General features: G+C 47.4%; 19 non-coding genes across 19 annotated transcripts; all 19 read left to right on the top strand.

Annotated features, from left to right (window-relative positions):
* Positions 1–523: 523 nt before the first annotated feature.
* Positions 524–714, top strand: LOC142677498 (U2 spliceosomal RNA). The gene has a single exon (XR_012852512.1). It is a non-coding gene; the product is annotated as a U2 spliceosomal RNA (small nuclear RNA).
* A 1,128-nt stretch (positions 715–1,842) lies between these two features.
* LOC142677296 (U2 spliceosomal RNA) lies at positions 1,843–2,033 on the top strand. The gene has a single exon (XR_012852329.1). It is a non-coding gene; the product is annotated as a U2 spliceosomal RNA (small nuclear RNA).
* Positions 2,034–3,155: 1,122 nt separating this feature from the next.
* On the top strand, positions 3,156–3,346 carry LOC142677539 (U2 spliceosomal RNA). The gene has a single exon (XR_012852549.1). It is a non-coding gene; the product is annotated as a U2 spliceosomal RNA (small nuclear RNA).
* Positions 3,347–4,471: 1,125 nt separating this feature from the next.
* LOC142677551 (U2 spliceosomal RNA) lies at positions 4,472–4,662 on the top strand. The gene has a single exon (XR_012852560.1). It is a non-coding gene; the product is annotated as a U2 spliceosomal RNA (small nuclear RNA).
* Positions 4,663–5,789: 1,127 nt separating this feature from the next.
* LOC142677377 (U2 spliceosomal RNA) lies at positions 5,790–5,980 on the top strand. The gene has a single exon (XR_012852403.1). It is a non-coding gene; the product is annotated as a U2 spliceosomal RNA (small nuclear RNA).
* A 1,114-nt stretch (positions 5,981–7,094) lies between these two features.
* Positions 7,095–7,285, top strand: LOC142677295 (U2 spliceosomal RNA). Its single transcript, XR_012852328.1, has one exon. It is a non-coding gene; the product is annotated as a U2 spliceosomal RNA (small nuclear RNA).
* A 1,124-nt stretch (positions 7,286–8,409) lies between these two features.
* LOC142677294 (U2 spliceosomal RNA) lies at positions 8,410–8,600 on the top strand. Its single transcript, XR_012852327.1, has one exon. It is a non-coding gene; the product is annotated as a U2 spliceosomal RNA (small nuclear RNA).
* A 1,125-nt stretch (positions 8,601–9,725) lies between these two features.
* LOC142677505 (U2 spliceosomal RNA) lies at positions 9,726–9,916 on the top strand. Its single transcript, XR_012852518.1, has one exon. It is a non-coding gene; the product is annotated as a U2 spliceosomal RNA (small nuclear RNA).
* A 1,122-nt stretch (positions 9,917–11,038) lies between these two features.
* LOC142677538 (U2 spliceosomal RNA) lies at positions 11,039–11,229 on the top strand. Its single transcript, XR_012852548.1, has one exon. It is a non-coding gene; the product is annotated as a U2 spliceosomal RNA (small nuclear RNA).
* Positions 11,230–12,352: 1,123 nt separating this feature from the next.
* LOC142677550 (U2 spliceosomal RNA) lies at positions 12,353–12,543 on the top strand. Its single transcript, XR_012852559.1, has one exon. It is a non-coding gene; the product is annotated as a U2 spliceosomal RNA (small nuclear RNA).
* Positions 12,544–13,667: 1,124 nt separating this feature from the next.
* Positions 13,668–13,858, top strand: LOC142677395 (U2 spliceosomal RNA). The gene has a single exon (XR_012852419.1). It is a non-coding gene; the product is annotated as a U2 spliceosomal RNA (small nuclear RNA).
* A 1,132-nt stretch (positions 13,859–14,990) lies between these two features.
* On the top strand, positions 14,991–15,181 carry LOC142677376 (U2 spliceosomal RNA). The gene has a single exon (XR_012852402.1). It is a non-coding gene; the product is annotated as a U2 spliceosomal RNA (small nuclear RNA).
* A 1,125-nt stretch (positions 15,182–16,306) lies between these two features.
* LOC142677375 (U2 spliceosomal RNA) lies at positions 16,307–16,497 on the top strand. Its single transcript, XR_012852401.1, has one exon. It is a non-coding gene; the product is annotated as a U2 spliceosomal RNA (small nuclear RNA).
* Positions 16,498–17,631: 1,134 nt separating this feature from the next.
* Positions 17,632–17,822, top strand: LOC142677292 (U2 spliceosomal RNA). The gene has a single exon (XR_012852326.1). It is a non-coding gene; the product is annotated as a U2 spliceosomal RNA (small nuclear RNA).
* Positions 17,823–18,940: 1,118 nt separating this feature from the next.
* On the top strand, positions 18,941–19,131 carry LOC142677291 (U2 spliceosomal RNA). Its single transcript, XR_012852325.1, has one exon. It is a non-coding gene; the product is annotated as a U2 spliceosomal RNA (small nuclear RNA).
* A 1,119-nt stretch (positions 19,132–20,250) lies between these two features.
* On the top strand, positions 20,251–20,441 carry LOC142677290 (U2 spliceosomal RNA). The gene has a single exon (XR_012852324.1). It is a non-coding gene; the product is annotated as a U2 spliceosomal RNA (small nuclear RNA).
* A 1,125-nt stretch (positions 20,442–21,566) lies between these two features.
* LOC142677373 (U2 spliceosomal RNA) lies at positions 21,567–21,757 on the top strand. Its single transcript, XR_012852399.1, has one exon. It is a non-coding gene; the product is annotated as a U2 spliceosomal RNA (small nuclear RNA).
* Positions 21,758–22,884: 1,127 nt separating this feature from the next.
* LOC142677289 (U2 spliceosomal RNA) lies at positions 22,885–23,075 on the top strand. The gene has a single exon (XR_012852323.1). It is a non-coding gene; the product is annotated as a U2 spliceosomal RNA (small nuclear RNA).
* Positions 23,076–24,197: 1,122 nt separating this feature from the next.
* On the top strand, positions 24,198–24,388 carry LOC142677476 (U2 spliceosomal RNA). The gene has a single exon (XR_012852492.1). It is a non-coding gene; the product is annotated as a U2 spliceosomal RNA (small nuclear RNA).
* Positions 24,389–24,663: the final 275 nt, after the last annotated feature.

The raw sequence follows: 24,663 nt of genomic DNA, 5'->3' as shown, positions 1-24,663 counted from the left end.
TGTCTGTAAAGTTGGTGGATGCCTATTTTCCATTTTGCAGTCCCTTGTCTCCCTCTTGTGGCCTCCTGGAGGCAACTAGCTGTGCAAAAAAAAGACAGCCTGGGGGCCGGCTGTTGCAGTGTTGCCCTCTCAGGCAACACTGAGTGACTGACTGAGCCGCACCGTCTTATATAAAGTTCAGACGGAACTTTGCACGTGTCATAGTGGAGACCTCAGGAGCCAGAGCCAGCTTTCTGACATCATAATGGGGCCTCAGAGATAAAAGCCTGGGCCCAGGCAGTGTTGGTCAGTGCTGCTCAGCAGGCAGCACTGGACTGGATTAAAGCTGATACAAGGTGTGAAAGGAGAAGGGGTGGCAGTGGGCATGCACTTACTGCTGCTGCTGCTGCTGCTGCTGCCAGTGTTTGCACGGCAGGAGGGCATTTGGGCGTTGCCAGGAAGGCGTTTTTATGTCGATTCCTCCTCTTTCAGCACTGCATTGTGGTGCAAGCAAAAGAAGCAAAACGCGCGGCACGTTCGGGTTATCGCTTCTCGGCCTTTTGGCTAAGATCAAGTGTAGTATCTATTCTTATCAGTTTAATATCTGATACGTCCCCTATCTGGGGACCATATATTAAATGGATTTTTAGAACAGGGAGATGGAAATAGAGCTTGCTCTGTCCACTCCACGCATTGACCTGGTATTGCAGTATTTCCAGGACCGGTGCACCCTTTCCTTATGTGTTTACTAAAATCAGATTCCAAAAGTGCTTTTTGTGTTTGCCATTGTTTTTGTCTTTCGGATGGGATCTCCCCTTTTAATCCCATTATTTCAACACCTGTTGGACAATGCATTTGTACAGTCATGTGTGATAATGAGCTAATTTATTAAATGCAATTAATTAATACATTGCCACCTCTTGTTTTGTGTCGTCTGTGTTTCTGTGTTTCCGGCATTTCACATTGGAACAGCTCATTCACCTTCCTTGTCTTCTCTCCGCCCTCCCTCCTAGGTAGGTTAAAGAGCTGCACCTGAGCCAGCCACTGATTGATGCAGCACCATAGTCAAATAGTGGAGTGGAGTAGGGGAACAGCAAACAGCCATTAAAGCAGCCAGCCCGCCCGCCCGCCCGCCCGTCACAATGGACCTACCTGTGTACACTAGATGGATGTGATGGAATGTACTGTGGTCCCTACATTTCAAGAAGAAGTAAGAATTGCAGTTGCAACAAACCCTTGCTTGCCTACAAAGAGAGCAGCAATTTGGATTTGTTACTATGTTACCTGGAAGAATAACAAACTGTGCAAGGATGGAGGTTGTAGGAGCAAGGAGAACAAGTTGTCTGTAAAGTAGGTGGATGCCTAATTTCCATTTTGCAGTCCCTTGTCTCCCTCTTGTGGCCTCCTGGAGGCAACTAGCTGTGCAAAAAAAAGACAGCCTGGGGGCCGGCTGTTGCAGTGTTGCCCTCTCAGGCAACACTGAGTGACTGACTGAGCCGCACCGTCTTATATAAAGTTCAGACAGAACTTTGCACGTGTCATAGTGGAGACCTCAGGAGCCAGAGCCAGCTTTCTGACATCATAATGGGGCCTCAGAGATAAAAGCCTGGGCCCAGGCAGTGTTGGTCAGTGCTGCTCAGCAGGCCGCACTGGACTGGATTAAAGCTGATACAAGGTGTGAAAGGAGAAGGGGTGGCAGTGGGCATGCACTTACTGCTGCTGCTGCTGCTGCTGCTGCCAGTGTTTGCACGGCAGGAGGGCATTTGGGCGTTGCCAGGAAGGCGTTTTTATGTCGATTCCTCCTCTTTCAGCACTGCATTGTGGTGCAAGCAAAAGAAGCAAAACGCTTGGCACGTTCGGGTTATCGCTTCTCGGCCTTTTGGCTAAGATCAAGTGTAGTATCTGTTCTTATCAGTTTAATATCTGATACGTCCCCTATCTGGGGACCATATATTAAATGGATTTTTAGAACAGGGAGATGGAAATAGAGCTTGCTCTGTCCACTCCACGCATTGACCTGGTATTGCAGTATTTCCAGGACCGGTGCACCCTTTCCTTATGTGTTTACTAAAATCAGATTCCAAAAGTGCTTTTTGTGTTTGCCATTGTTTTTGTCTTTCGGATGGGATCTCCCCTTTTAATCCCATTATTTCAACACCTGTTGGACAATGCATTTGTACAGTCATGTGTGATAATGAGCTAATTTATTAAATGCAATTAATTAATACATTGCCACCTCTTGTTTTGTGTCGTCTGTGTTTCTGTGTTTCCGGCATTTCACATTGGAACAGCTCATTCACCTTCCTTGTCTTCTCTCCGCCCTCCCTCCTAGGTAGGTTAAAGAGCTGCACCTGAGCCAGCCACTGATTGATGCAGCACCATAGTCAAATAGTGGAGTGGAGTAGGGGAACAGCAAACAGCCATTAAAGCAGCCAGCCCGCCCGCCCGCCCGCCCGTCACAATGGACCTACCTGTGTACACTAGATGGATGTGATGGAATGTACTGTGGTCCCTACATTTCAAGAAGAAGTAAGAATTGCAGTTGCAACAAACCCTTGCTTGCCTACAAAGAGAGCAGCAATTTGGATTTGTTACTATGTTACCTGGAAGAATAACAAACTGTGCAAGGATGGAGGTTGTAGGAGCAAGGAGAACAAGTTGTCTGTAAAGTTGGTGGATGCCTATTTTCCATTTTGCAGTCCCTTGTCTCCCTCTTGTGGCCTCCTGGAGGCAACTAGCTGTGCAAAAAAAAGACAGCCTGGGGGCCGGCTGTTGCAGTGTTGCCCTCTCAGGCAACACTGAGTGACTGACTGAGCCGCACCGTCTTATATAAAGTTCAGACGGAACTTTGCACGTGTCATAGTGGAGACCTCAGGAGCCAGAGCCAGCTTTCTGACATCATAATGGGGCCTCAGAGATAAAAGCCTGGGCCCAGGCAGTGTTGGTCAGTGCTGCTCAGCAGGCAGCACTGGACTGGATTAAAGCTGATACAAGGTGTGAAAGGAGAAGGGGTGGCAGTGGGCATGCACTTACTGCTGCTGCTGCTGCTGCCAGTGTTTGCACGGCAGGAGGGCATTTGGGCGTTGCCAGGAAGGCGTTTTTATGTCGATTCCTCCTCTTTCAGCACTGCATTGTGGTGCAAGCAAAAGAAGCAAAACGCGCGGCACGTTCGGGTTATCGCTTCTCGGCCTTTTGGCTAAGATCAAGTGTAGTATCTGTTCTTATCAGTTTAATATCGAATACGTCCCCTATCTGGGGACCATATATTAAATGGATTTTTAGAACAGGGAGATGGAAATAGAGCTTGCTCTGTCCACTCCACGCATTGACCTGGTATTGCAGTATTTCCAGGACCGGTGCACCCTTTCCTTATGTGTTTACTAAAATCAGATTCCAAAAGTGCTTTTTGTGTTTGCCATTGTTTTTGTCTTTCGGATGGGATCTCCCCTTTTAATCCCATTATTTCAACACCTGTTGGACAATGCATTTGTACAGTCATGTGTGATAATGAGCTAATTTATTAAATGCAATTAATTAATACATTGCCACCTCTTGTTTTGTGTCGTCTGTGTTTCTGTGTTTCCGGCATTTCACATTGGAACAGCTCATTCACCTTCCTTGTCTTCTCTCCGCCCTCCCTCCTAGGTAGGTTAAAGAGCTGCACCTGAGCCAGCCACTGATTGATGCAGCACCATAGTCAAATAGTGGAGTGGAGTAGGGGAACAGCAAACAGCCATTAAAGCAGCCAGCCCGCCCGCCCGCCCGCCCGTCACAATGGACCTACCTGTGTACACTAGATGGATGTGATGGAATGTACTGTGGTCCCTACATTTCAAGAAGAAGTAAGAATTGCAGTTGCAACAAACCCTTGCTTGCCTACAAAGAGAGCAGCAATTTGGATTTGTTACTATGTTACCTGGAAGAATAACAAACTGTGCAAGGATGGAGGTTGTAGGAGCAAGGAGAACAAGTTGTCTGTAAAGTTGGTGGATGCCTATTTTCCATTTTGCAGTCCCTTGTCTCCCTCTTGTGGCCTCCTGGAGGCAACTAGCTGTGCAAAAAAAAGACAGCCTGGGGGCCGGCTGTTGCAGTGTTGCCCTCTCAGGCAACACTGAGTGACTGACTGAGCCGCACCGTCTTATATAAAGTTCAGATGGAACTTTGCACGTGTCATAGTGGAGACCTCAGGAGCCAGAGCCAGCTTTCTGACATCATAATGGGGCCTCAGAGATAAAAGCCTGGGCCCAGGCAGTGTTGGTCAGTGCTGCTCAGCAGGCAGCACTGGACTGGATTAAAGCTGATACAAGGTGTGAAAGGAGAAGGGGTGGCAGTGGGCATGCTCTTACTGCTGCTGCTGCTGCTGCTGCCAGTGTTTGCACGGCAGGAGGGCATTTGGGCGTTGCCAGGAAGGCGTTTTTATGTCGATTCCTCCTCTTTCAGCACTGCATTGTGGTGCAAGCAAAAGAAGCAAAACGCGCGGCACGTTCGGGTTATCGCTTCTCGGCCTTTTGGCTAAGATCAAGTGTAGTATCTGTTCTTATCAGTTTAATATCGAATACGTCCCCTATCTGGGGACCATATATTAAATGGATTTTTAGAACAGGGAGATGGAAATAGAGCTTGCTCTGTCCACTCCACGCATTGACCTGGTATTGCAGTATTTCCAGGACCGATGCACCCTTTCCTTATGTGTTTACTAAAATCAGATTCCAAAAGTGCTTTTTGTGTTTGCCATTGTTTTTGTCTTTCGGATGGGATCTCCCCTTTTAATCCCATTATTTCAACACCTGTTGGACAATGCATTTGTACAGTCATGTGTGATAATGAGCTAATTTATTAAATGCAATTAATTAATACATTGCCACCTCTTGTTTTGTGTCGTCTGTGTTTCTGTGTTTCCGGCATTTCATATTGGAACAGCTCATTCACCTTCCTTGTCTTCTCTCCGCCCTCCCTCCTAGGTAGGTTAAAGAGCTGCACCTGAGCCAGCCACTGATTGATGCAGCACCATAGTCAAATAGTGGAGTGGAGTAGGGGAACAGCAAACAGCCATTAAAGCAGCCAGCCCGCCCGCCCGCCCGTCACAATGGACCTACCTGTGTACACTAGATGGATGTGATGGAATGTACTGTGGTCCCTACATTTCAAGAAGAAGTAAGAATTGCAGTTGCAACAAACCCTTGCTTGCCTACAAAGAGAGCAGCAATTTGGATTTGTTACTATGTTACCTGGAAGAATAACAAACTGTGCAAGGATGGAGGTTGTAGGAGCAAGGAGAACAAGTTGTCTGTAAAGTTGGTGGATGCCTATTTTCCATTTTGCAGTCCCTTGTCTCCCTCTTGTGGCCTCCTGGAGGCAACTAGCTGTGCAAAAAAAGACAGCCTGGGGCCGGCTGTTGCAGTGTTGCCCTCTCAGGCAACACTGAGTGACTGACTGAGCCGCACCGTCTTATATAAAGTTCAGACGGAACTTTGCACGTGTCATAGTGGAGACCTCAGGAGCCCAGAGCCAGCTTTCTGACATCATAATGGGGCCTCAGAGATAAAAGCCTGGGCCCAGGCAGTGTTGGTCAGTGCTGCTCAGCAGGCAGCACTGGACTGGATTAAAGCTGATACAAGGTGTGAAAGGAGAAGGGGTGGCAGTGGGCATGCACTTACTGCTGCTGCTGCTGCTGCTGCTGCTGCCAGTGTTTGCACGGCAGGAGGGCATTTGGGCGTTGCCAGGAAGGCGTTTTTATGTCGATTCCTCCTCTTTCAGCACTGGCATTGTGGTGCAAGCAAAAGAAGCAAAACGCGCGGCACGTTCGGGTTATCGCTTCTCGGCCTTTTGGCTAAGATCAAGTGTAGTATCTGTTCTTATCAGTTTAATATCTGATACGTCCCCTATCTGGGGACCATATATTAAATGGATTTTTAGAACAGGGAGATGGAAATAGAGCTTGCTCTGTCCACTCCACGCATTGACCTGGTATTGCAGTATTTCCAGGACCGATGCACCCTTTCCTTATGTGTTTACTAAAATCAGATTCCAAAAGTGCTTTTTGTGTTTGCCATTGTTTTTGTCTTTCGGATGGGATCTCCCCTTTTAATCCCATTATTTCAACACCTGTTGGACAATGCATTTGTACAGTCATGTGTGATAATGAGCTAATTTATTAAATGCAATTAATTAATACATTGCCACCTCTTGTTTTGTGTCGTCTGTGTTTCTGTGTTTCCGGCATTTCACATTGGAACAGCTCATTCACCTTCCTTGTCTTCTCTCCGCCCTCCCTCCTAGGTAGGTTAAAGAGCTGCACCTGAGCCAGCCACTGATTGATGCAGCACCATAGTCAAATAGTGGAGTGGAGTAGGGGAACAGCAAACAGCCATTAAAGCAGCCAGCCCGCCCGCCCGTCACAATGGACCTACCTGTGTACACTAGATGGATGTGATGGAATGTACTGTGGTCCCTACATTTCAAGAAGAAGTAAGAATTGCAGTTGCAACAAACCCTTGCTTGCCTACAAAGAGAGCAGCAATTTGGATTTGTTACTATGTTACCTGGAAGAATAACAAACTGTGCAAGGATGGAGGTTGTAGGAGCAAGAAGAACAAGTTGTCTGTAAAGTTGGTGGATGCCTATTTTCCATTTTGCAGTCCCTTGTCTCCCTCTTGTGGCCTCCTGGAGGCAACTAGCTGTGCAAAAAAAAGACAGCCTGGGGGCCGGCTGTTGCAGTGTTGCCCTCTCAGGCAACACTGAGTGACTGACTGAGCCGCACCGTCTTATATAAAGTTCAGACGGAACTTTGCACGTGTCATAGTGGAGACCTCAGGAGCCAGAGCCAGCTTTCTGACATCATAATGGGGCCTCAGAGATAAAAGCCTGGGCCCAGGCAGTGTTGGTCAGTGCTGCTCAGCAGGCAGCACTGGACTGGATTAAAGCTGATACAAGGTGTGAAAGGAGAAGGGGTGGCAGTGGGCATGCACTTACTGCTGCTGCTGCTGCTGCCAGTGTTTGCACGGCAGGAGGGCATTTGGGCGTTGCCAGGAATGCGTTTTTATGTCGATTCCTCCTCTTTCAGAACTGCATTGTGGTGCAAGCAAAAGAAGCAAAACGCGCGGCACGTTCGGGTTATCGCTTCTCGGCCTTTTGGCTAAGATCAAGTGTAGTATCTGTTCTTATCAGTTTAATATCTGATACGTCCCCTATCTGGGGACCATATATTAAATGGATTTTTAGAACAGGGAGATGGAAATAGAGCTTGCTCTGTCCACTCCACGCATTGACCTGGTATTGCAGTATTTCCAGGACCGGTGCACCCTTTCCTTATGTGTTTACTAAAATCAGATTCCAAAAGTGCTTTTTGTGTTTGCCATTGTTTTTGTCTTTCGGATGGGATCTCCCCTTTTAATCCCATTATTTCAACACCTGTTGGACAATGCATTTGTACAGTCATGTGTGATAATGAGCTAATTTATTAAATGCAATTAATTAATACATTGCCACCTCTTGTTTTGTGTCGTCTGTGTTTCTGTGTTTCCGGCATTTCACATTGGAACAGCTCATTCACCTTCCTTGTCTTCTCTCCGCCCTCCCTCCTAGGTAGGTTAAAGAGCTGCACCTGAGCCAGCCACTGATTGATGCAGCACCATAGTCCAAATAGTGGAGTGGAGTAGGGGAACAGCAAACAGCCATTAAAGCAGCCAGCCCGCCCGCCCGCCGTCACAATGGACCTACCTGTGTACACTAGATGGATGTGATGGAATGTACTGTGGTCCCTACATTTCAAGAAGAAGTAAGAATTGCAGTTGCAACAAACCCTTGCTTGCCTACAAAGAGAGCAGCAATTTGGATTTGTTACTATGTTACCTGGAAGAATAACAAACTGTGCAAGGATGGAGGTTGTAGGAGCAAGGAGAACAAGTTGTCTGTAAAGTTGGTGGATGCCTATTTTCCATTTTGCAGTCCCTTGTCTCCCTCTTGTGGCCTCCTGGAGGCAACTAGCTGTGCAAAAAAAAGACAGCCTGGGGGCCGGCTGTTGCAGTGTTGCCCTCTCAGGCAACACTGAGTGACTGACTGAGCCGCACCGTCTTATATAAAGTTCAGACGGAACTTTGCACGTGTCATAGTGGAGACCTCAGGAGCCAGAGCCAGCTTTCTGACATCATAATGGGGCCTCAGAGATAAAAGCCTGGGCCCAGGCAGTGTTGGTCAGTGCTGCTCAGCAGGCAGCACTGGACTGGATTAAAGCTGATACAAGGTGTGAAAGGAGAAGGGGTGGCAGTGGGCATGCACTTACTGCTGCTGCTGCTGCTGCTGCTGCCAGTGTTTGCACGGCAGGAGGGCATTTGGGCGTTGCCAGGAAGGCGTTTTTATGTCGATTCCTCCTCTTTCAGCACTGCATTGTGGTGCAAGCAAAAGAAGCAAAACGCGCGGCACGTTCGGGTTATCGCTTCTCGGCCTTTTGGCTAAGATCAAGTGTAGTATCTGTTCTTATCAGTTTAATATCTGATACGTCCCCTATCTGGGGACCATATATTAAATGGATTTTTAGAACAGGGAGATGGAAATAGAGCTTGCTCTGTCCACTCCACGCATTGACCTGGTATTGCAGTATTTCCAGGACCGGTGCACCCTTTCCTTATGTGTTTACTAAAATCAGATTCCAAAAGTGCTTTTTGTGTTTGCCATTGTTTTTGTCTTTCGGATGGGATCTCCCCTTTTAATCCCATTATTTCAACACCTGTTGGACAATGCATTTGTACAGTCATGTGTGATAATGAGCTAATTTATTAAATGCAATTAATTAATACATTGCCACCTCTTGTTTTGTGTCGTCTGTGTTTCTGTGTTTCCGGCATTTCACATTGGAACAGCTCATTCACCTTCCTTGTCTTCTCTGCGCCCTCCCTCCTAGGTAGGTTAAAGAGCTGCACCTGAGCCAGCCACTGATTGATGCAGCACCATAGTCAAATAGTGGAGTGGAGTAGGGGAACAGCAAACAGCCATTAAAGCAGCCAGCCCGCCCGCCCGCCCGCCCGTCACAATGGACCTACCTGTGTACACTAGATGGATGTGATGGAATGTACTGTGGTCCCTACATTTCAAGAAGAAGTAAGAATTGCAGTTGCAACAAACCCTTGCTTGCCTACAAAGAGAGCAGCAATTTGGATTTGTTACTATGTTACCTGGAAGAATAACAAACTGTGCAAGGATGGAGGTTGTAGGAGCAAGGAGAACAAGTTGTCTGTAAAGTTGGTGGATGCCTATTTTCCATTTTGCAGTCCCTTGTCTCCCTCTTGTGGCCTCCTGGAGGCAACTAGCTGTGCAAAAAAAAGACAGCCTGGGGGCCGGCTGTTGCAGTGTTGCCCTCTCAGGCAACACTGAGTGACTGACTGAGCCGCACCGTCTTATATAAAGTTCAGACGGAACTTTGCACGTGTCATAGTGGAGACCTCAGGAGCCAGAGCCAGCTTTCTGACATCATAATGGGGCCTCAGAGATAAAAGCCTGGGCCCAGGCAGTGTTGGTCAGTGCTGCTCAGCAGGCAGCACTGGACTGGATTAAAGCTGATACAAGGTGTGAAAGGAGAAGGGGTGGCAGTGGGCATGCACTTACTGCTGCTGCTGCTGCTGCTGCCAGTGTTTGCACGGCAGGAGGGCATTTGGGCGTTGCCAGGAAGGCGTTTTTATGTCGATTCCTCCTCTTTCAGCACTGCATTGTGGTGCAAGCAAAAGAAGCAAAACGCGCGGCACGTTCGGGTTATCGCTTCTCGGCCTTTTGGCTAAGATCAAGTGTAGTTTCTGTTCTTATCAGTTTAATATCTGATACGTCCCCTATCTGGGGACCATATATTAAATGGATTTTTAGAACAGGGAGATGGAAATAGAGCTTGCTCTGTCCACTCCACGCATTGACCTGGTATTGCAGTATTTCCAGGACCGATGCACCCTTTCCTTATGTGTTTACTAAAATCAGATTCCAAAAGTGCTTTTTGTGTTTGCCATTGTTTTTGTCTTTCGGATGGGATCTCCCCTTTTAATCCCATTATTTCAACACCTGTTGGACAATGCATTTGTACAGTCATGTGTGATAATGAGCTAATTTATTAAATGCAATTAATTAATACATTGCCACCTCTTGTTTTGTGTCGTCTGTGTTTCTGTGTTTCCGGCATTTCACATTGGAACAGCTCATTCACCTTCCTTGTCTTCTCTGCGCCCTCCCTCCTAGGTAGGTTAAAGAGCTGCACCTGAGCCAGCCACTGATTGATGCAGCACCATAGTCAAATAGTGGAGTGGAGTAGGGGAACAGCAAACAGCCATTAAAGCAGCCAGCCCGCCCGCCCGCCCGCCCGTCACAATGGACCTACCTGTGTACACTAGATGGATGTGATGGAATGTACTGTGGTCCCTACATTTCAAGAAGAAGTAAGAATTGCAGTTGCAACAAACCCTTGCTTGCCTACAAAGAGAGCAGCAATTTGGATTTGTTACTATGTTACCTGGAAGAATAACAAACTGTGCAAGGATGGAGGTTGTAGGAGCAAGGAGAACAAGTTGTCTGTAAAGTTGGTGGATGCCTATTTTCCATTTTGCAGTCCCTTGTCTCCCTCTTGTGGCCTCCTGGAGGCAACTAGCTGTGCAAAAAAAAGACAGCCTGGGGGCCGGCTGTTGCAGTGTTGCCCTCTCAGGCAACACTGAGTGACTGACTGAGCCGCACCGTCTTATATAAAGTTCAGACGGAACTTTGCACGTGTCATAGTGGAGACCTCAGGAGCCAGAGCCAGCTTTCTGACATCATAATGGGGCCTCAGAGATAAAAGCCTGGGCCCAGGCAGTGTTGGTCAGTGCTGCTCAGCAGGCAGCACTGGACTGGATTAAAGCTGATACAAGGTGTGAAAGGAGAAGGGGTGGCAGTGGGCATGCACTTACTGCTGCTGCTGCTGCTGCCAGTGTTTGCACGGCAGGAGGGCATTTGGGCGTTGCCAGGAAGGCGTTTTTATGTCGATTCCTCCTCTTTCAGCACTGCATTGTGGTGCAAGCAAAAGAAGCAAAACGCGCGGCACGTTCGGGTTATCGCTTCTCGGCCTTTTGGCTAAGATCAAGTGTAGTATCTGTTCTTATCAGTTTAATATCGAATACGTCCCCTATCTGGGGACCATATATTAAATGGATTTTTAGAACAGGGAGATGGAAATAGAGCTTGCTCTGTCCACTCCACGCATTGACCTGGTATTGCAGTATTTCCAGGACCGGTGCACCCTTTCCTTATGTGTTTACTAAAATCAGATTCCAAAAGTGCTTTTTGTGTTTGCCATTGTTTTTGTCTTTCGGATGGGATCTCCCCTTTTAATCCCATTATTTCAACACCTGTTGGACAATGCATTTGTACAGTCATGTGTGATAATGAGCTAATTTATTAAATGCAATTAATTAATACATTGCCACCTCTTGTTTTGTGTCGTCTGTGTTTCTGTGTTTCCGGCATTTCACATTGGAACAGCTCATTCACCTTCCTTGTCTTCTCTCCGCCCTCCCTCCTAGGTAGGTTAAAGAGCTGCACCTGAGCCAGCCACTGATTGATGCAGCACCATAGTCAAATAGTGGAGTGGAGTAGGGGAACAGCAAACAGCCATTAAAGCAGCCAGCCCGCCCGCCCGCCCGCCCGTCACAATGGACCTACCTGTGTACACTAGATGGATGTGATGGAATGTACTGTGGTCCCTACATTTCAAGAAGAAGTAAGAATTGCAGTTGCAACAAACCCTTGCTTGCCTACAAAGAGAGCAGCAATTTGGATTTGTTACTATGTTACCTGAAAAGAATAACAAACTGTGCAAGGATGGAGGTTGTAGGAGCAAGGAGAACAAGTTGTCTGTAAAGTTGGTGGATGCCTATTTTCCATTTTGCAGTCCCTTGTCTCCCTCTTGTGGCCTCCTGGAGGCAACTAGCTGTGCAAAAAAAAGACAGCCTGGGGGCCGGCTGTTGCAGTGTTGCCCTCTCAGGCAACACTGAGTGACTGACTGAGCCGCACCGTCTTATATAAAGTTCAGACGGAACTTTGCACGTGTCATAGTGGAGACCTCAGGAGCCAGAGCCAGCTTTCTGACATCATAATGGGGCCTCAGAGATAAAAGCCTGGGCCCAGGCAGTGTTGGTCAGTGCTGCTCAGCAGGCAGCACTGGACTGGATTAAAGCTGATACAAGGTGTGAAAGGAGAAGGGGTGGCAGTGGGCATGCACTTACTGCTGCTGCTGCTGCTGCCAGTGTTTGCACGGCAGGAGGGCATTTGGGCGTTGCCAGGAAGGCGTTTTTATGTCGATTCCTCCTCTTTCAGCACTGCATTGTGGTGCAAGCAAAAGAAGCAAAACGCGCGGCACGTTCGGGTTATCGCTTCTCGGCCTTTTGGCTAAGATCAAGTGTAGTATCTGTTCTTATCAGTTTAATATCGAATACGTCCCCTATCTGGGGACCATATATTAAATGGATTTTTAGAACAGGGAGATGGAAATAGAGCTTGCTCTGTCCACTCCACGCATTGACCTGGTATTGCAGTATTTCCAGGACCGATGCACCCTTTCCTTATGTGTTTACTAAAATCAGATTCCAAAAGTGCTTTTTGTGTTTGCCATTGTTTTTGTCTTTCGGATGGGATCTCCCCTTTTAATCCCATTATTTCAACACCTGTTGGACAATGCATTTGTACAGTCATGTGTGATAATGAGCTAATTTATTAAATGCAATTAATTAATACATTGCCACCTCTTGTTTTGTGTCGTCTGTGTTTCTGTGTTTCCGGCATTTCATATTGGAACAGCTCATTCACCTTCCTTGTCTTCTCTCCGCCCTCCCTCCTAGGTAGGTTAAAGAGCTGCACCTGAGCCAGCCACTGATTGATGCAGCACCATAGTCAAATAGTGGAGTGGAGTAGGGGAACAGCAAACAGCCATTAAAGCAGCCAGCCCGCCCGCCCGCCCGTCACAATGGACCTACCTGTGTACACTAGATGGATGTGATGGAATGTACTGTGGTCCCTACATTTCAAGAAGAAGTAAGAATTGCAGTTGCAACAAACCCTTGCTTGCCTACAAAGAGAGCAGCAATTTGGATTTGTTACTATGTTACCTGGAAGAATAACAAACTGTGCAAGGATGGAGGTTGTAGGAGCAAGGAGAACAAGTTGTCTGTAAAGTTGGTGGATGCCTATTTTCCATTTTGCAGTCCCTTGTCTCCCTCTTGTGGCCTCCTGGAGGCAACTAGCTGTGCAAAAAAAAGACAGCCTGGGGGCCGGCTGTTGCAGTGTTGCCCTCTCAGGCAACACTGAGTGACTGACTGAGCCGCACCGTCTTATATAAAGTTCAGACGGAACTTTGCACGTGTCATAGTGGAGACCTCAGGAGCCAGAGCCAGCTTTCTGACATCATAATGGGGCCTCAGAGATAAAAGCCTGGGCCCAGGCAGTGTTGGTCAGTGCTGCTCAGCAGGCAGCACTGGACTGGATTAAAGCTGATACAAGGTGTGAAAGGAGAAGGGGTGGCAGTGGGCATGCACTTACTGCTGCTGCTGCTGCTGCTGCTGCCAGTGTTTGCACGGCAGGAGGGCATTTGGGCGTTGCCAGGAAGGCGTTTTTATGTCGATTCCTCCTCTTTCAGCACTGCATTGTGGTGCAAGCAAAAGAAGCAAAACGCGCGGCCCATTCGGGTTATCGCTTCTCGGCCTTTTGGCTAAGATCAAGTGTAGTATCTGTTCTTATCAGTTTAATATCTGATACGTCCCCTATCTGGGGACCATATATTAAATGGATTTTTAGAACAGGGAGATGGAAATAGAGCTTGCTCTGTCCACTCCATGCATTGACCTGGTATTGCAGTATTTCCAGGACCGATGCACCCTTTCCTTATGTGTTTACTAAAATCAGATTCCAAAAGTGCTTTTTGTGTTTGCCATTGTTTTTGTCTTTCGGATGGGATCTCCCCTTTTAATCCCATTATTTCAACACCTGTTGGACAATGCATTTGTACAGTCATGTGTGATAATGAGCTAATTTATTAAATGCAATTAATTAATACATTGCCACCTCTTGTTTTGTGTCGTCTGTGTTTCTGTGTTTCCGGCATTTCACATTGGAACAGCTCATTCACCTTCCTTGTCTTCTCTCCGCCCTCACTCCTAGGTAGGTTAAAGAGCTGCACCTGAGCCAGCCACTGATTGATGCAGCACCATAGTCAAATAGTGGAGTGGAGTAGGGGAACAGCAAACAGCCATTAAAGCAGCCAGCCCGCCCGCCCGCCCGCCCGCCCGTCACAATGGACCTACCTGTGTACACTAGATGGATGTGATGGAATGTACTGTGGTCCCTACATTTCAAGAAGAAGTAAGAATTGCAGTTGCAACAAACCCTTGCTTGCCTACAAAGAGAGCAGCAATTTGGATTTGTTACTATGTTACCTGGAAGAATAACAAACTGTGCAAGGATGGAGGTTGTAGGAGCAAGGAGAACAAGTTGTCTGTAAAGTTGGTGGATGCCTATTTTCCATTTTGCAGTCCCTTGTCTCCCTCTTGTGGCCTCCTGGAGGCAACTAGCTGTGCAAAAAAAAGACAGCCTAGGGGCCGGCTGTTGCAGTGTTGCCCTCTCAGGCAACACTGAGTGACTGACTGAGCCGCACCGTCTTATATAAAATTCAGACGGAACTTTGCACGTGTCATAGTGGAGACCTCAGGAGCCAGAGCCAGCTTTCTGACATCATAATGGGGCCTCAGAGATAAAAGCCTGGGCCCAGGCAGTGTTGGTCAGTGCTGCTCAGCAGGCAGCACTGGACTGGATTAAAGCTGATACAAGGTGTGAAAGGAGAAGGGGTGGCAGTGGGCATGCACTTACTGCTGCTGCTGCTGCTGCTGCTGCCAGTGTTTGCACGGCAGGAGGGCATTTGGGCGTTGCCAGGAAGGCGTTTTTATGTCGATTCCTCCTCTTTCAGCACTGCATTGTGGTGCAAGCAAAAGAAGCAAAACGCGCGACACGTTCGGGTTATCGCTTCTCGGCCTTTTGGCTAAGATCAAGTGTAGTATCTGTTCTTATCAGTTTAATATCTGATACGTCCCCTATCTGGGGACCATATATTAAATGGATTTTTAGAACAGGGAGATGGAAATAGAGCTTGCTCTGTCCACTCCACGCATTGACCTGGTATTGCAGTATTTCCAGGACCGATGCACCCTTTCCTTATGTGTTTACTAAAATCAGATTCCAAAAGTGCTTTTTGTGTTTGCCATTGTTTTTGTCTTTCGGATGGGATCTCCCCTTTTAATCCCATTATTTCAACACCTGTTGGACAATGCATTTGTACAGTCATGTGTGATAATGAGCTAATTTATTAAATGCAATTAATTAATACATTGCCACCTCTTGTTTTGTGTCGTCTGTGTTTCTGTGTTTCCGGCATTTCACATTGGAACAGCTCATTCACCTTCCTTGTCTTCTCTCCGCCCTCCCTCCTAGGTAGGTTAAAGAGCTGCACCTGAGCCAGCCACTGATTGATGCAGCACCATAGTCAAATAGTGGAGTGGAGTAGGGGAACAGCAAACAGCCATTAAAGCAGCCAGCCCGCCCGCCCGCCCGCCCGTCACAATGGACCTACCTGTGTACACTAGATGGATGTGATGGAATGTACTGTGGTCCCTACATTTCAAGAAGAAGTAAGAATTGCAGTTGCAACAAACCCTTGCTTGCCTACAAAGAGAGCAGCAATTTGGATTTGTTACTATGTTACCTGGAAGAATAACAAACTGTGCAAGGATGGAGGTTGTAGGAGCAAGGAGAACAAGTTGTCTGTAAAGTTGGTGGATGCCTATTTTCCATTTTGCAGTCCCTTGTCTCCCTCTTGTGGCCTCCTGGAGGCAACTAGCTGTGCAAAAAAAAGACAGCCTGGGGGCCGGCTGTTGCAGTGTTGCCCTCTCAGGCAACACTGAGTGACTGACTGAGCCGCACCGTCTTATATAAAGTTCAGACGGAACTTTGCACGTGTCATAGTGGAGACCTCAGGAGCCAGAGCCAGCTTTCTGACATCATAATGGGGCCTCAGAGATAAAAGCCTGGGCCCAGGCAGTGTTGGTCAGTGCTGCTCAGCAGGCAGCACTGGACTGGATTAAAGCTGATACAAGGTGTGAAAGGAGAAGGGGTGGCAGTGGGCATGCACTTACTGCTGCTGCTGCTGCTGCTGCCAGTGTTTGCACGGCAGGAGGGCATTTGGGCGTTGCCAGGAAGGCGTTTTTATGTCGATTCCTCCTCTTTCAGCACTGCATTGTGGTGCAAGCAAAAGAAGCAAAACGCGCGACACGTTCGGGTTATCGCTTCTCGGCCTTTTGGCTAAGATCAAGTGTAGTATCTGTTCTTATCAGTTTAATATCTGATACGTCCCCTATCTGGGGACCATATATTAAATGGATTTTTAGAACAGGGAGATGGAAATAGAGCTTGCTCTGTCCACTCCACGCATTGACCTGGTATTGCAGTATTTCCAGGACCGATGCACCCTTTCCTTATGTGTTTACTAAAATCAGATTCCAAAAGTGCTTTTTGTGTTTGCCATTGTTTTTGTCTTTCGGATGGGATCTCCCCTTTTAATCCCATTATTTCAACACCTGTTGGACAATGCATTTGTACAGTCATGTGTGATAATGAGCTAATTTATTAAATGCAATTAATTAATACATTGCCACCTCTTGTTTTGTGTCGTCTGTGTTTCTGTGTTTCCGGCATTTCACATTGGAACAGCTCATTCACCTTCCTTGTCTTCTCTCCGCCCTCCCTCCTAGGTAGGTTAAAGAGCTGCACCTGAGCCAGCCACTGATTGATGCAGCACCATAGTCAAATAGTGGAGTGGAGTAGGGGAACAGCAAACAGCCATTAAAGCAGCCAGCCCGCCCGCCCGCCCGCCCGTCACAATGGACCTACCTGTGTACACTAGATGGATGTGATGGAATGTACTGTGGTCCCTACATTTCAAGAAGAAGTAAGAATTGCAGTTGCAACAAACCCTTGCTTGCCTACAAAGAGAGCAGCAATTTGGATTTGTTACTATGTTACCTGGAAGAATAACAAACTGTGCAAGGATGGAGGTTGTAGGAGCAAGGAGAACAAGTTGTCTGTAAAGTTGGTGGATGCCTATTTTCCATTTTGCAGTCCCTTGTCTCCCTCTTGTGGCCTCCTGGAGGCAACTAGCTGTGCAAAAAAAAGACAGCCTGGGGGCCGGCTGTTGCAGTGTTGCCCTCTCAGGCAACACTGAGTGACTGACTGAGCCGCACCGTCTTATATAAAGTTCAGACGGAACTTTGCACGTGTCATAGTGGAGACCTCAGGAGCCAGAGCCAGCTTTCTGACATCATAATGGGGCCTCAGAGATAAAAGCCTGGGCCCAGGCAGTGTTGGTCAGTGCTGCTCAGCAGGCAGCACTGGACTGGATTAAAGCTGATACAAGGTGTGAAAGGAGAAGGGGTGGCAGTGGGCATGCACTTACTGCTGCTGCTGCTGCTGCTGCTGCTGCTGCCAGTGTTTGCACGGCAGGAGGGCATTTGGGCGTTGCCAGGAAGGCGTTTTTATGTCGATTCCTCCTCTTTCAGCACTGCATTGTGGTGCAAGCAAAAGAAGCAAAACGCGCGGCACGTTCGGGTTATCGCTTCTCGGCCTTTTGGCTAAGATCAAGTGTAGTATCTGTTCTTATCAGTTTAATATCTGATACGTCCCCTATCTGGGGACCATATATTAAATGGATTTTTAGAACAGGGAGATGGAAATAGAGCTTGCTCTGTCCACTCCACGCATTGACCTGGTATTGCAGTATTTCCAGGACCGGTGCACCCTTTCCTTATGTGTTTACTAAAATCAGATTCCAAAAGTGCTTTTTGTGTTTGCCATTGTTTTTGTCTTTCGGATGGGATCTCCCCTTTTAATCCCATTATTTCAACACCTGTTGGACAATGGATTTGTACAGTCATGTGTGATAATGAGCTAATTTATTAAATGCAATTAATTAATACATTGCCACCTCTTGTTTTGTGTCGTCTGTGTTTCTGTGTTTCCGGCATTTCACATTGGAACAGCTCATTCACCTTCCTTGTCTTCTCTCCGCCCTCCCTCCTAGGTAGGTTAAAGAGCTGCACCTGAGCCAGCCACTGATTGATGCAGCACCATAGTCAAATAGTGGAGTGGAGTAGGGGAACAGCAAACAGCCATTAAAGCAGCCAGCCCGCCCGCCCGCCCGTCACAATGGACCTACCTGTGTACACTAGATGGATGTGATGGAATGTACTGTGGTCCCTACATTTCAAGAAGAAGTAAGAATTGCAGTTGCAACAAACCCTTGCTTGCCTACAAAGAGAGCAGCAATTTGGATTTGTTACTATGTTACGTGGAAGAATAACAAACTGTGCAAGGATGGAGGTTGTAGGAGCAAGGAGAACAAGTTGTCTGTAAAGTTGGTGGATGCCTATTTTCCATTTTGCAGTCCCTTGTCTCCCTCTTGTAGCCTCCTGGAGGCAACTAGCTGTGCAAAAAAAAGACAGCCTGGGGGCCGGCTGTTGCAGTGTTGCCCTCTCAGGCAACACTGAGTGACTGACTGAGCCGCACCGTCTTATATAAAGTTCAGACGGAACTTTGCACGTGTCATAGTGGAGACCTCAGGAGCCAGAGCCAGCTTTCTGACATCATAATGGGGCCTCAGAGATAAAAGCCTGGGCTCAGGCAGTGTTGGTCAGTGCTGCTCAGCAGGCAGCACTGGACTGGATTAAAGCTGATACAAGGTGTGAAAGGAGAAGGGGTGGCAGTGGGCATGCACTTACTGCTGCTGCTGCTGCTGCCAGTGTTTGCACGGCAGGAGGGCATTTGGGCGTTGCCAGGAAGGCGTTTTTATGTCGATTCCTCCTCTTTCAGCACTGCATTGTGGTGCAAGCAAAAGAAGCAAAACGCGCGGCACGTTCGGGTTATCGCTTCTCGGCCTTTTGGCTAAGATCAAGTGTAGTATCTGTTCTTATCAGTTTAATATCTGATACGTCCCCTATCTGGGGACCATATATTAAATGGATTTTTAGAACAGGGAGATGGAAATAGAGCTTGCTCTGTCCACTCCACGCATTGACCTGGTATTGCAGTATTTCCAGGACCGGTGCACCCTTTCCTTATGTGTTTACTAAAATCAGATTCCAAAAGTGCTTTTTGTGTTTGCCATTGTTTTTGTCTTTCGGATGGGATCTCCCCTTTTAATCCCATTATTTCAACACCTGTTGGACAATGCATTTGTACAGTCATGTGTGATAATGAGCTAATTTATTAAATGCTATTAATTAATACATTGCCACCTCTTGTTTTGTGTCGTCTGTGTTTCTGTGTTTCCGGCATTTCACATTGGAACAGCTCATTCACCTTCCTTGTCTTCTCTGCGCCCTCCCTCCTAGGTAGGTTAAAGAGCTGCACCTGAGCCAGCCACTGATTGATGCAGCACCATAGTCAAATAGTGGAGTGGAGTAGGGGAACAGCAAACAGCCATTAAAGCAGCCAGCCCGCCCGCCCGCCCGCCCGTCACAATGGACCTACCTGTGTACACTAGATGGATGTGATGGAATGTACTGTGGTCCCTACATTTCAAGAAGAAGTAAGAATTGCAGTTGCAACAAACCCTTGCTTGCCTACAAAGAGAGCAGCAATTTGGATTTGTTACTATGTTACCTGGAAGAATAACAAACTGTGCAAGGATGGAGGTTGTAGGAGCAAGGAGAACAAGTTGTCTGTAAAGTTGGTGGATGCCTATTTTCCATTTTGCAGTCCCTTGTCTCCCTCTTGTGGCCTCCTGGAGGCAACTAGCTGTGCAAAAAAAAGACAGCCTGGGGGCTGGCTGTTGCAGTGTTGCCCTCTCAGGCAACACTGAGTGACTGACTGAGCCGCACCGTCTTATATAAAGTTCAGACGGAACTTTGCACGTGTCATAGTGGAGACCTCAGGAGCCAGAGCCAGCTTTCTGACATCATAATGGGGCCTCAGAGATAAAAGCCTGGGCCCAGGCAGTGTTGGTCAGTGCTGCTCAGCAGGCAGCACTGGACTGGATTAAAGCTGATACAAGGTGTGAAAGGAGAAGGGGTGGCAGTGGGCATGCACTTACTGCTGCTGCTGCTGCCAGTGTTTGCACGGCAGGAGGGCATTTGGGCGTTGCCAGGAAGGCGTTTTTATGTCGATTCCTCCTCTTTCAGCACTGCATTGTGGTGCAAGCAAAAGAAGCAAAACGCGCGGCACGTTCGGGTTATCGCTTCTCGGCCTTTTGGCTAAGATCAAGTGTAGTATCTGTTCTTATCAGTTTAATATCTGATACGTCCCCTATCTGGGGACCATATATTAAATGGATTTTTAGAACAGGGAGATGGAAATAGAGCTTGCTCTGTCCACTCCACGCATTGACCTGGTATTGCAGTATTTCCAGGACCGGTGCACCCTTTCCTTATGTGTTTACTAAAATCAGATTCCAAAAGTGCTTTTTGTGTTTGCCATTGTTTTTGTCTTTCGGATGGGATCTCCCCTTTTAATCCCATTATTTCAACACCTGTTGGACAATGCATTTGTACAGTCATGTGTGATAATGAGCTAATTTATTAAATGCTATTAATTAATACATTGCCACCTCTTGTTTTGTGTCGTCTGTGTTTCTGTGTTTCCGGCATTTCACATTGGAACAGCTCATTCACCTTCCTTGTCTTCTCTCCGCCCTCCCTCCTAGGTAGGTTAAAGAGCTGCACCTGAGCCAGCCACTGATTGATGCAGCACCATAGTCAAATAGTGGAGTGGAGTAGGGGAACAGCAAACAGCCATTAAAGCAGCCAGCCCGCCCGCCCGCCCGCCCGTCACAATGGACCTACCTGTGTACACTAGATGGATGTGATGGAATGTACTGTGGTCCCTACATTTCAAGAAGAAGTAAGAATTGCAGTTGCAACAAACCCTTGCTTGCCTACAAAGAGAGCAGCAATTTGGATTTGTTACTATGTTACCTGGAAGAATAACAAACTGTGCAAGGATGGAGGTTGTAGGAGCAAGGAGAACAAGTTGTCTGTAAAGTTGGTGGATGCCTATTTTCCATTTTGCAGTCCCTTGTCTCCCTCTTGTGGCCTCCTGGAGGCAACTAGCTGTGCAAAAAAAAGACAGCCTGGGGGCCGGCTGTTGCAGTGTTGCCCTCTCAGGCAACACTGAGTGACTGACTGAGCCGCACCGTCTTATATAAAGTTCAGACGGAACTTTGCACGTGTCATAGTGGAGACCTCAGGAGCCAGAGCCAGCTTTCTGACATCATAATGGGGCCTCAGAGATAAAAGCCTGGGCCCAGGCAGTGTTGGTCAGTGCTGCTCAGCAGGCAGCACTGGACTGGATTAAAGCTGATACAAGGTGTGAAAGGAGAAGGGGTGGCAGTGGGCATGCACTTACTGCTGCTGCTGCTGCTGCTGCCAGTGTTTGCACGGCAGGAGGGTATTTGGGTGTTGCCAGGAAGGCGTTTTTATGTCGATTCCTCCTCTTTCAGCACTGCATTGTGGTGCAAGCAAAAGAAGCAAAACGCGCGGCACGTTCGGGTTATCGCTTCTCGGCCTTTTGGCTAAGATCAAGTGTAGTATCTGTTCTTATCAGTTTAATATCTGATACGTCCCCTATCTGGGGACCATATATTAAATGGATTTTTAGAACAGGGAGATGGAAATAGAGCTTGCTCTGTCCACTCCACGCATTGACCTGGTATTGCAGTATTTCCAGGACCGATGCACCCTTTCCTTATGTGTTTACTAAAATCAGATTCCAAAAGTGCTTTTTGTGTTTGCCATTGTTTTTGTCTTTCGGATGGGATCTCCCCTTTTAATCCCATTATTTCAACACCTGTTGGACAATGCATTTGTACAGTCATGTGTGATAATGAGCTAATTTATTAAATGCAATTAATTAATACATTGCCACCTCTTGTTTTGTGTCGTCTGTGTTTCTGTGTTTCCGGCATTTCACATTGGAACAGCTCATTCACCTTCCTTGTCTTCTCTCCGCCCTCCCTCCTAGGTAGGTTAAAGAGCTGCACCTGAGCCAGCCACTGATTGATGCAGCACCATAGTCAAATAGTGGAGTGGAGTAGGGGAACAGCAAACAGCCATTAAAGCAGCCAGCCCGCCCGCCCGCCCGTCACAATGGACCTACCTGTGTACACTAGATGGATGTGATGGAATGTACTGTGGTCCCTACATTTCAAGAAGAAGTAAGAATTGCAGTTGCAACAAACCCTTGCTTGCCTACAAAGAGAGCAGCAATTTGGATTTGTTACTATGTTACCTGGAAGAATAACAAACTGTGCAAGGATGGAGGTTGTAGGAGCAAGGAGAACAAGTTGTCTGTAAAGTTGGTGGATGCCTATTTTCCATTTTGCAGTCCCTTGTCTCCCTCTTGTGGCCTCCTGGAGGCAACTAGCTGTGCAAAAAAAAGACAGCCTGGGAGCCGGCTGTTGCAGTGTTGCCCTCTCAGGCAACACTGAGTGACTGACTGAGCCGCACCGTCTTATATAAAGTTCAGACGGAACTTTGCACGTGTCATAGTGGAGACCTCAGGAGCCAGAGCCAGCTTTCTGACATCATAATGGGGCCTCAGAGATAAAAGCCTGGGCCCAGGCAGTGTTGGTCAGTGCTGCTCAGCAGGCAGCACTGGACTGGATTAAAGCTGATACAAGGTGTGAAAGGAGAAGGGGTGGCAGTGGGCATGCACTTACTGCTGCTGCTGCTGCTGCTGCTGCTGCCAGTGTTTGCACGGCAGGAGGGCATTTGGGCGTTGCCAGGAATGCGTTTTTATGTCGATTCCTCCTCTTTCAGAACTGCATTGTGGTGCAAGCAAAAGAAGCAAAACGCGCGGCACGTTCGGGTTATCGCTTCTCGGCCTTTTGGCTAAGATCAAGTGTAGTATCTGTTCTTATCAGTTTAATATCTGATACGTCCCCTATCTGGGGACCATATATTAAATGGATTTTTAGAACAGGGAGATGGAAATAGAGCTTGCTCTGTCCACTCCACGCATTGACCTGGTATTGCAGTATTTCCAGGACCGGTGCACCCTTTCCTTATGTGTTTACTAAAATCAGATTCCAAAAGTGCTTTTTGTGTTTGCCATTGTTTTTGTCTTTCGGATGGGATCTCCCCTTTTAATCCCATTATTTCAACACCTGTTGGACAATGCATTTGTACAGTCATGTGTGATAATGAGCTAATTTATTAAATGCAATTAATTAATACATTGCCACCTCTTGTTTTGTGTCGTCTGTGTTTCTGTGTTTCCGGCATTTCACATTGGAACAGCTCATTCACCTTCCTTGTCTTCTCTCCGCCCTCCCTCCTAGGTAGGTTAAAGAGCTGCACCTGAGCCAGCCACTGATTGATGCAGCACCATAGTCAAATAGTGGAGTGGAGTAGGGGAACAGCAAACAGCCATTAAAGCAGCCAGCCCGCCCGCCCGCCCGCCCGTCACAATGGACCTACCTGTGTACACTAGATGGATGTGATGGAATGTACTGTGGTCCCTACATTTCAAGAAGAAGTAAGAATTGCAGTTGCAACAAACCCTTGCTTGCCTACAAAGAGAGCAGCAATTTGGATTTGTTACTATGTTACCTGGAAGAATAACAAACTGTGCAAGGATGGAGGTTGTAGGAGCAAGGAGAACAAGTTGTCTGTAAAGTTGGTGGATGCCTATTTTCCATTTTGCAGTCCCTTGTCTCCCTCTTGTGGCCTCCTGGAGGCAACTAGCTGTGCAAAAAAAAGACAGCCTGGGGGCCGGCTGTTGCAGTGTTGCCCTCTCAGGCAACACTGAGTGACTGACTGAGCCGCACCGTCTTATATAAAGTTCAGACGGAACTTTGCACGTGTCATAGTGGAGACCTCAGGAGCCAGAGCCAGCTTTCTGACATCATAATGGGGCCTCAGAGATAAAAGCCTGGGCCCAGGCAGTGTTGGTCAGTGCTGCTCAGCAGGCAGCACTGGACTGGATTAAAGCTGATACAAGGTGTGAAAAGAGAAGGGGTGGCAGTGGGCATGCACTTACTGCTGCTGCTGCTGCTGCCAGTGTTTGCACGGCAGGAGGGCATTTGGGCGTTGCCAGGAAGGCGTTTTTATGTCGATTCCTCCTCTTTCAGCACTGCATTGTGGTGCAAGCAAAAGAAGCAAAACGCGCGGCACGTTCGGGTTATCGCTTCTCGGCCTTTTGGCTAAGATCAAGTGTAGTATCTGTTCTTATCAGTTTAATATCTGATACGTCCCCTATCTGGGGACCATATATTAAATGGATTTTTAGAACAGGGAGATGGAAATAGAGCTTGCTCTGTCCACTCCACGCATTGACCTGGTATTGCAGTATTTCCAGTACCGGTGCACCCTTTCCTTATGTGTTTACTAAAATCAGATTCCAAAAGTGCTTTTTGTGTTTGCCATTGTTTTTGTCTTTCGGATGGGATCTCCCCTTTTAATCCCATTATTTCAACACCTGTTGGACAATGCATTTGTACAGTCATGTGTGATAATGAGCTAATTTATTAAATGCAATTAATTAATACATTGCCACCTCTTGTTTTGTGTCGTCTGTGTTTCTGTGTTTCCGGCATTTCACATTGGAACAGCTCATTCACCTTCCTTGTCTTCTCTGCGCCCTCCCTCC

This window comes from Rhinoderma darwinii (assembly GCF_050947455.1).
Source record: "Rhinoderma darwinii isolate aRhiDar2 chromosome 2 unlocalized genomic scaffold, aRhiDar2.hap1 SUPER_2_unloc_31, whole genome shotgun sequence".
Taxonomy (NCBI): Eukaryota; Metazoa; Chordata; class Amphibia; order Anura; family Rhinodermatidae; genus Rhinoderma; species Rhinoderma darwinii.
This window is presented reverse-complemented; position numbering and strand designations above follow the sequence as displayed.